The 7,500-nt window shown below is 41.6% G+C and overlaps 1 long non-coding RNA gene across 1 annotated transcript in view; it reads left to right on the top strand.

Moving 5' to 3' along the window:
- The window catches only part of LOC135105438 (uncharacterized), a 145,115-nt gene extending 139,279 nt beyond the window's left edge, over positions 1-5,836 (top strand). Inside the window, exons 3-4 of the long non-coding RNA XR_010270842.1 lie at positions 153-257; positions 5,392-5,836. This is a non-coding gene — a long non-coding RNA (uncharacterized LOC135105438). The remainder of the gene's footprint in view (positions 1-152; positions 258-5,391) is intronic.
- Positions 5,837-7,500: the final 1,664 nt, after the last annotated feature.

Here is a 7,500-nt window from a genome sequence, read left to right as displayed (position 1 = left end):
CTATTTGTCAGTATACATACTCGTACGTGCAATACACGAAAGCGATGCGCCTCTACATCAACGCCATCTATTGTTCGTGTGAGGCAGTTTGTTCGTGTATATGTTCGTCGATGGTCACACCGTTTTCATTCAATTCTATGTCTTTCTCTCAGAATCTGGCAGTGCTCCACGTAGATGTTCCTACTCCAGCCGCGGCAAACCCTTCCTATTCAGACTTCCATTTTCTTCAAATCAAGCAGCCACGCGTGGACCCAAAGGTATGAATATATGTTGCTGTGTGTTCTTCGTATTCCTTTTTGTATTACCTTGTATTTCACTCGACTCATCGCGGCAAGCCAACCCATTCAAACTTCCATTTTCTTCATCATTAAACAGCCAAGCGGGGACTCACAGGCACGAAGGTATGTTAGTTGACTTTCCTTTGTATTCTTTTTGTGTTCCCTTTTACTTCACTCCTACCTCTTGTCACGGCAACCCATCGTGTTCAAAGTTCTAATTTATCTATTATTAAACAGTCAAGCGGGGGATCAAAGGATATGAAAGAACGAGTATGTTGCTGTATGCTTTCTTTTGTATTCCTTTGTGTTGTATTTCACTCCTACACTCCTCAACACATCCTGTTCCTTTGTATCCATTTTGTCTTCGTATCGTAATTTTCTCATCGCGATGCGTACCCGGAATGCCCCGTGGCCGGACTCCGGATTTATATTTATACAATTGGCGTGTTGAGAGCCACTCATAAGAGGTAAGAGATGCTATTAGGAGAATGATTATTGCGTGTACTGCTTGACTGAGTGGCTGTGATATTTGTGATGGGATGAGATTAGAGCCACATTATATTAATAGGACGTGCGGCAGTGACGGAGAGTAGGACAGAGTAGCGTGGAGTAGAGTAGAGCAGAGGAGCACCCATAGGGACTCCATCCATCAGGGAATGGGAGGCTGAGTAGAGTTGCAAGCCATTCCCAAAGAGCTCACTGGAAACGAATTCGGAATTAGATAGCATTATGCACCCCCCCCATCCTCCCCCACTCACGATCCTCTTCCGCCATTAGTATTCTCGCCCATTTTTAGTATAGGCCGAAAGATTGCGTAGGTTGGGAGGCGCTTTGCTTCCTCGGTGTATTGGTCCCGAGAAGTCTGTTTATTCACGTGTACAGTTTATGCCGTGTGTTTAGGCTCTGTGTGGCGTATGGAGTATGTTGTGTTGGGTAATAAGGTTATTCTGCCTCTTGACATTTCACTTGTTAACTCTTTACTACCCGACAGCGCACCACTTACTTCATTTGAGTCACCTTAAACAATCTAGAGTCAAATGAAATCACAGGTACTAGATGATTTTATTCTATTCCATCATTCGCCTCCTTTTGTTGTCAGTGGTGCCTTGAAATTATATCTGAACCTGCAGCACAACATTTTATTTAACTTGAGAAGTCACACTGGGTTAAGGCGTAAATGGCCTATACCGATGTAAAGTCCCTCGCCCGTTACCTGCAAGGCCAGATGAGCCATAAGACCTTAGATGCCTCTGTGTGGAGGAGTTGTTCGCGATGGTTGGTGTTATGTAGTTAGCCAGGTAGCAGACCAGATGTGACTCGTTGACATGAATGAAATTTTTTTTTCTTTTCATATAATTTCATAAAGCTTGGTGTATTATGTTCATTTTAATATTTTTCTTTATTTTCTTTATTTTATTGTATTTATTTGTATATCTATTTCATTTACTTATTTCTTTATTATCATTTTTATTTACTTTTGTTTTGTTTCGTAATGTATAACTCATTAGTTTCATTTTATCAGAGGTTGATTTAGAGTAATTTTATTTGCCAATGGCGATAGTGTGTTTGTATTCATCGTTCATTATACGTATTCACGTGAAATATTTGAAAGGGCAATGAATTATGCATGGTACAATCGAGGTCATAAGTTGAATAACCTGCTGTGCCCTTCCACTGTCTTTAGTGTTTCCCCTCGGTCTCAGATCCCCTCATCTGCTGACAGTTTTCTTCACAAAGCCTGACGAATGTGAGATCCTTGGCACGTCAGACGACAAAGACTGAAGGAAAACAAAAACACTGAGGAAGGGAGTGCAATAATTACTGACCTGTAGTATTAAGCAATCACCTCTTGGAAATATTCTAAGTAGGCTGCATTCCTGTTGAAGCAATTTGTCAATTCAATTTTTGCGACACGAAGTATTGGATGCCAGGCGTGTTTCCTGACGCGAGGAGGCTGCCGCTGCACCAAGATACTTTGTCATGTGAGGGGCCGGTAAAGCAGTCGTTCCCCTCGTGACCCAGATGAGGGTAGTGAGGGTGTCCTGACGGTTGCTGGATGATCTCATATCACAAATAAATTATAACTATAACGCATGAGAATGACTGATAATCAACACTACATGTACACGCATTTATAGTCGCCAGGTCAGGTCAGGGTTGCACTTAGGGTCTCAGCAATAAGAGTACACACAGGAGGGGGTGTGTACCCCACTCTTGTTATCCATTATAATTAGATCTCATTGAATTTTACAGGAGGAATTACTGGTGCTTAGAAAAGAAAGCAGTTAGCTGAATTGTTTCCATGAGCATTACCACTTGTTAACTGTCTAGTTGTGGATTCCCTGAACGGCATTGCAAAACTGTGAGGTGGTTTGGTCAACATCATCCATAAACAAGGACTGAAGATGAAGCAACTTGATACAGTACGCCAAACAGAAATAGTATCACATCAAGGTCAACAGGCAGCAGGTGCATTTCCCAATCGCTTCCTGTGCATACAAATGTTGGTGCTGAGGCCTGGACAACGCCATCACTGCACTTTTTTCTCTTTCAAGCTGCACACGTGAAGCAAACGGACACCACACTGCGGGAACGAGGAACATGCAGTGTAATAAAGAAATAATTGAGTGCCGATACAAAGCTGCGATACCATTTTCCCTTAACTCATTCAGTATTACAGATTAACTTTCCAAATCCACGGAATCACAGACTGCTGGTCTCCATATATAAAATAAGGCACACTTGTGGTGGATCAGTAATTAGATTTTTTTTTTTTTTTTGCAGGGGGTCCCTTTTATGTACAGAAAAATATCATGCCAACTTTAAGAAAACGCTGCAGTGATGTCCGGGATGTAATGAAACCAATGTCGCAGTACTAGTAGGGTTTATAACACCTCCCACACACCCTCTCCGCCCCTGAACACGCCCCTCAGCGCCACGGTAATGCAGGCGGCGCTTTTGCTGGGCTGGTATTTGCATGGTGATGGCAGCAGCTACAAAGGGTCATGAATACGTCCATAAATCTTAGCCTGGCAGAGAAAGAAGATGCGAGTCTTGAATAGTTTTCCCGCGTACCCAAACACGATGATTCTATGCCTGTTTTTTACATGTAGGAAGATAGACTGATAGATACAAAAGACGAATAGACTGATATACACACAGAAGGATAGACTGATAGATACACAGGATAGATTGATAGATGCACAGGATAGATTGATAGATGCACAGGAGAGATTGATAGAAACACAGGCTAAATTGATAGATGCACAGGATAGATTGATAGATGCACAGGATAGATTGATAGATGCACAGGATAGATTGATTGATAGATGCACAAGATAGATTGATAGATACACAGGCTAGATTGATAGATGCACAAACGTGAATAACACTGAAGACTGTCATGGCCATAAATCTTGAATGTTATTGTGTTATCTTTGAAAATGAGGAACGTAACTGTTATCATGAGCTCGTGCTGGTGACATTTAAATACTGATTCACTTTCCCTCCATTACATTTCTTATTTTTCCCTGTCTTGTTCATTTCCTCCTCCATTTATACTCTCCCTCCCCTTCTATATCTTCATTTTTCTTCTCTCTCCCTCTTCCTTTTTAACTCCTGCCGGAATTTTCGCTACTTACGTATCTCTTTGCATCCTCTCTTCCCTTTTTAACACTTTCCCTTGCTTGTATTCCTTCCTGTTCTCTTTACTTGTTCATTATTGTATTCACTGCTACTCTGACATTCTTCATTCCTCATTTGCTTGTGACGTTGAACATGTAAACTTGTATAACTTTTTCTGGTGCAGGGAGATTAAGATTGATCTTGTTTTATCTTCTCCCTTCCTTCCTAGTCTGATCACATTCTCCGCTTTGTATCCTCCCTCCAGCATTTCACTCGAGTTGTATTGGAAGTTACTTGAAATCACCTGTTTCTCTGTCTTGTATGTATCCTTTGTGCCTCTAGAGATTCTGGTGCATTGATGGGTAACAGTTTTTTTTTCACCCTTTCTTTTCCCTGCCGTCTCTTTCTTTTATTTCTCTGTTCTGCTCATTAGTTCTCGCATTGATCTTACAGTGACTGGTTTTTTTTATTATTATCTCTAGAGTCTTTTGTCATGTCATAGTGTATTCTTTTGTTGTATTTCCTCTAGCCGCTTCTCTGTCTATATTTTACCTTTTCATGAATCATATTTACTCATACAAGTATATTCTATCCTTCCTTCACATTACCTCTTCTCTCTGAAGCTGCAGATCTTCTCCCCGCCCACGGCCTCGCTGCTCAAGACTACTTTCTCACTCCTTTGCCGTCCATCTCACAAATGCAATTGTTAACCACTAACTTCACACTTTCATCCATTTTACTGGAAAACTCTGGCGCTGTTTCTGTTTCCCCTTCCCTATGACTTGACCTGCTAGACGAGAGAAGTGTCGGGCTGTGGTTGATACTAGATTAGCCTCTATTTTGGGCTCTTCTCTTTTTTTTTTTTTTTCTGGAGGGGCTGTTGGGCGGGTTGGGTTGGGTTGTTTTCCTCTTTTTCTTCCTTGCTCCTCTCCCCGGCCAAGAAAAGAGCTGGGTGACGGGTATCTGTTGCATGTTTGTAGCTGCTGGTGGCAGCACGCAACGAGAGATTTACCTTATTCTAACGTTAAGCAATCCCTTCTAATGAAGAGTAGTATATAAAGTAACTTTTTAAGAGTTGATCTCTTTGTTAAATAACAGAGCTGTAGCATCATTATCAATCCCTTTAGTAAAAAAATAGTTTTCATGTAGTGGTAGTGTTATTTTAGGTACTAGTCAATGTGGATTACTCACTACACCATGTAGGTCGGGATGTAGTTCGCGTCTCCTAGGGCTGTCACCGTAAAGGGCTTGAAGTAAAGTCCAGGAGAGAGAGACAAACACTATATTGTTCTTATGCCGTCTACAAGGGACACAGTAATTCTGGCTCTTTTCTAGCGTGTGTATATCCTGTCGTACAGTCTGTGTGCAACTGGTACCTTGTGGGTATGAATGTGGCTACCAGGCGTAGCTAGTATGTGTGTGTAGGATATGTGCGTTGTACTAGGTGTTGTCTTTGTTTGTCTTATCTAACTAAATGATATTCCTACAGTCAACTTGATGACCCCTCCATCAGCCACGCGGCAGGTAGGGCGTGGCGATTGTGGGCGGCGAGTCGTGGTCTCGCATGTAGCCGCCAACGCAGGCGTGGCTGCGTTACACGGTGCGGGCAAGGTTCCCCTTCTTCCGTTCTCGTTATCCTAGTTGTGGAGGGCGGTGTGCAGTGTTGATTGTATCGTTAACTGTATACCAGTGTAGCAATATTTCTACAATAGAGACATAAAAACACTCCTGTGTTTAAGTTACTCCTCACGAAACCACACATAGCTTTTCAGAAATATCGCGCGGTAAAAGAGACAAAGGGACCGTAAATATGTTCCCCGCCGCTACCCGGCTAAATTGCGGGTGTTTCCTTTTTTTGTGCCCTTGGGCGACCTCTTTACGCATAAAAAAAACTGCATCTTTATTCATCTTCTTTATCTCGAAGTTCCGCTTTTTGTTACTTAATTTATATTTTCTTATATTTTCTCCTCCATTCTTCACCCGCTCTGCTCCTTGTCTTCATTTCTCCATCTCCACACTGGCTTTCACTGATCCGGGTTTACACCCGGAGCCACAGCTCACCTTTTTTCCCAGAGTGTTTTATAGCCGTTCATGCTGCATTTGCCGTACCCTGTATAGAACCACAGGACAGGCTGCATCGTACATTATGCCGCTGCTTTTCCTCCTCCGCTGCAACTTTACATACTCCGCACTCTTTGTTTCAATGTTGCTCCTGGAGATTTCCCTCGTATCACTGCCATACCATCCGTTATTGTCTCAGTTCCTGCAGTTTTCTTGCTATGATTTTATATACTACACACTCCTCTTCTCTTTTTTATTTTTATGCAGGGAGCAACACCCAAGGACAAAAAAACACATTTAGAAAAGGGAAAAAAAAGCGTTTTAATTGTTTCTTCCCATAAAAGATAAAGGGAAAGAATGCTAAAAGAGTCAGTTCAAGGTTTACAGGAGCCCTCAAGCTCCTCTCCTAAACCAGGCTGAGTCGCAATGCTGCACTGTTCTTCCCTGCATATGGTGTCGCTGTCCTGCCCCCCTTCCCTGCTTTTATCGTCACACTATTTGCAACACTCTTTCTAGTGTCCCATTTTAACTCCTGTGTTCTCTTCTATATAAGTTCCACCCGCCAGAATTCGTCCATGAAAGTTTCACCGAAAATGATTTTCCAAGTTGTAAGTTTCGCCAGCCTCACCAAACCTAATTCAACCTAACTTAACCTAACCATACCTCACGTACCTAATATAAAATAACCTAACTTAACCTAACCAGACCTGACGTACCTATATAAAATAACCCAGCATAACATACACAAAACCTAACATTACGTAACGACCTAGGATAACCAAAGTTATCTAAACCTAATCTTACCTAATCTAGCTTAACCTAACCTTACCTAACCTGGTCTAACGAGACCTAACCTGGGCCTAACCTATCCTAACCTAACTTAACATAACCAATCTAACCTAACAAAACACACTAACCTAACCTAACCTAATTTAATCTAACATAACGCAGCTAAATCTAACCTAAGCAAACCTAATCTTAGCTAACGTAACTTAATCAAAGGAAAGCAAAGTAAACAAAACAAACCAAAATATAAATAAACCATTGTAACGTAACAATATTCAGCACAACATAACATAACCTTTCGATTTATCACAGGCAAGTAAGTGTTTTAAGGAGAAATCTTGAGGTGTCTTGGCGGAAAATTGAGAATGTCTTGGGGCAAAATTTACTTGAGGAAACTTAGGTGTCTTCTTATTTTGATAATCTACACATATTTTCTTTCTCTTTTCCTTTACTTCTGTCTCTTTTATTTGTTATTTATAGTTTTAATGGTGTATTCATTTAATCCTCCCTCCCTCCCTTTTTCCCTACCTCCCTCCCTCCCCTCCCTCCCTCCCTCCCTCCCTCCCTCCCTTAAAAATGAAATATATGAAGAATTGATGAAAGAAAATCTTTGGTAATTTATAAATAGCTGTACTCTCTCTCTCTCTCTCTCTCTCTCTCTCTCTCTCTCTCCCTCTCTCTCTCTCTCTCTCTCTCTCTCTCTCTCTCTCTCTCTCTCTCTCTCTCTCTCTCTCTCTCTCTCTCTCTCTCT

This window comes from Scylla paramamosain, chromosome 12 (genome assembly GCF_035594125.1).
Source record: "Scylla paramamosain isolate STU-SP2022 chromosome 12, ASM3559412v1, whole genome shotgun sequence".
NCBI classification, from domain to species: Eukaryota; Metazoa; Arthropoda; class Malacostraca; order Decapoda; family Portunidae; genus Scylla; species Scylla paramamosain.
This window is presented reverse-complemented; position numbering and strand designations above follow the sequence as displayed.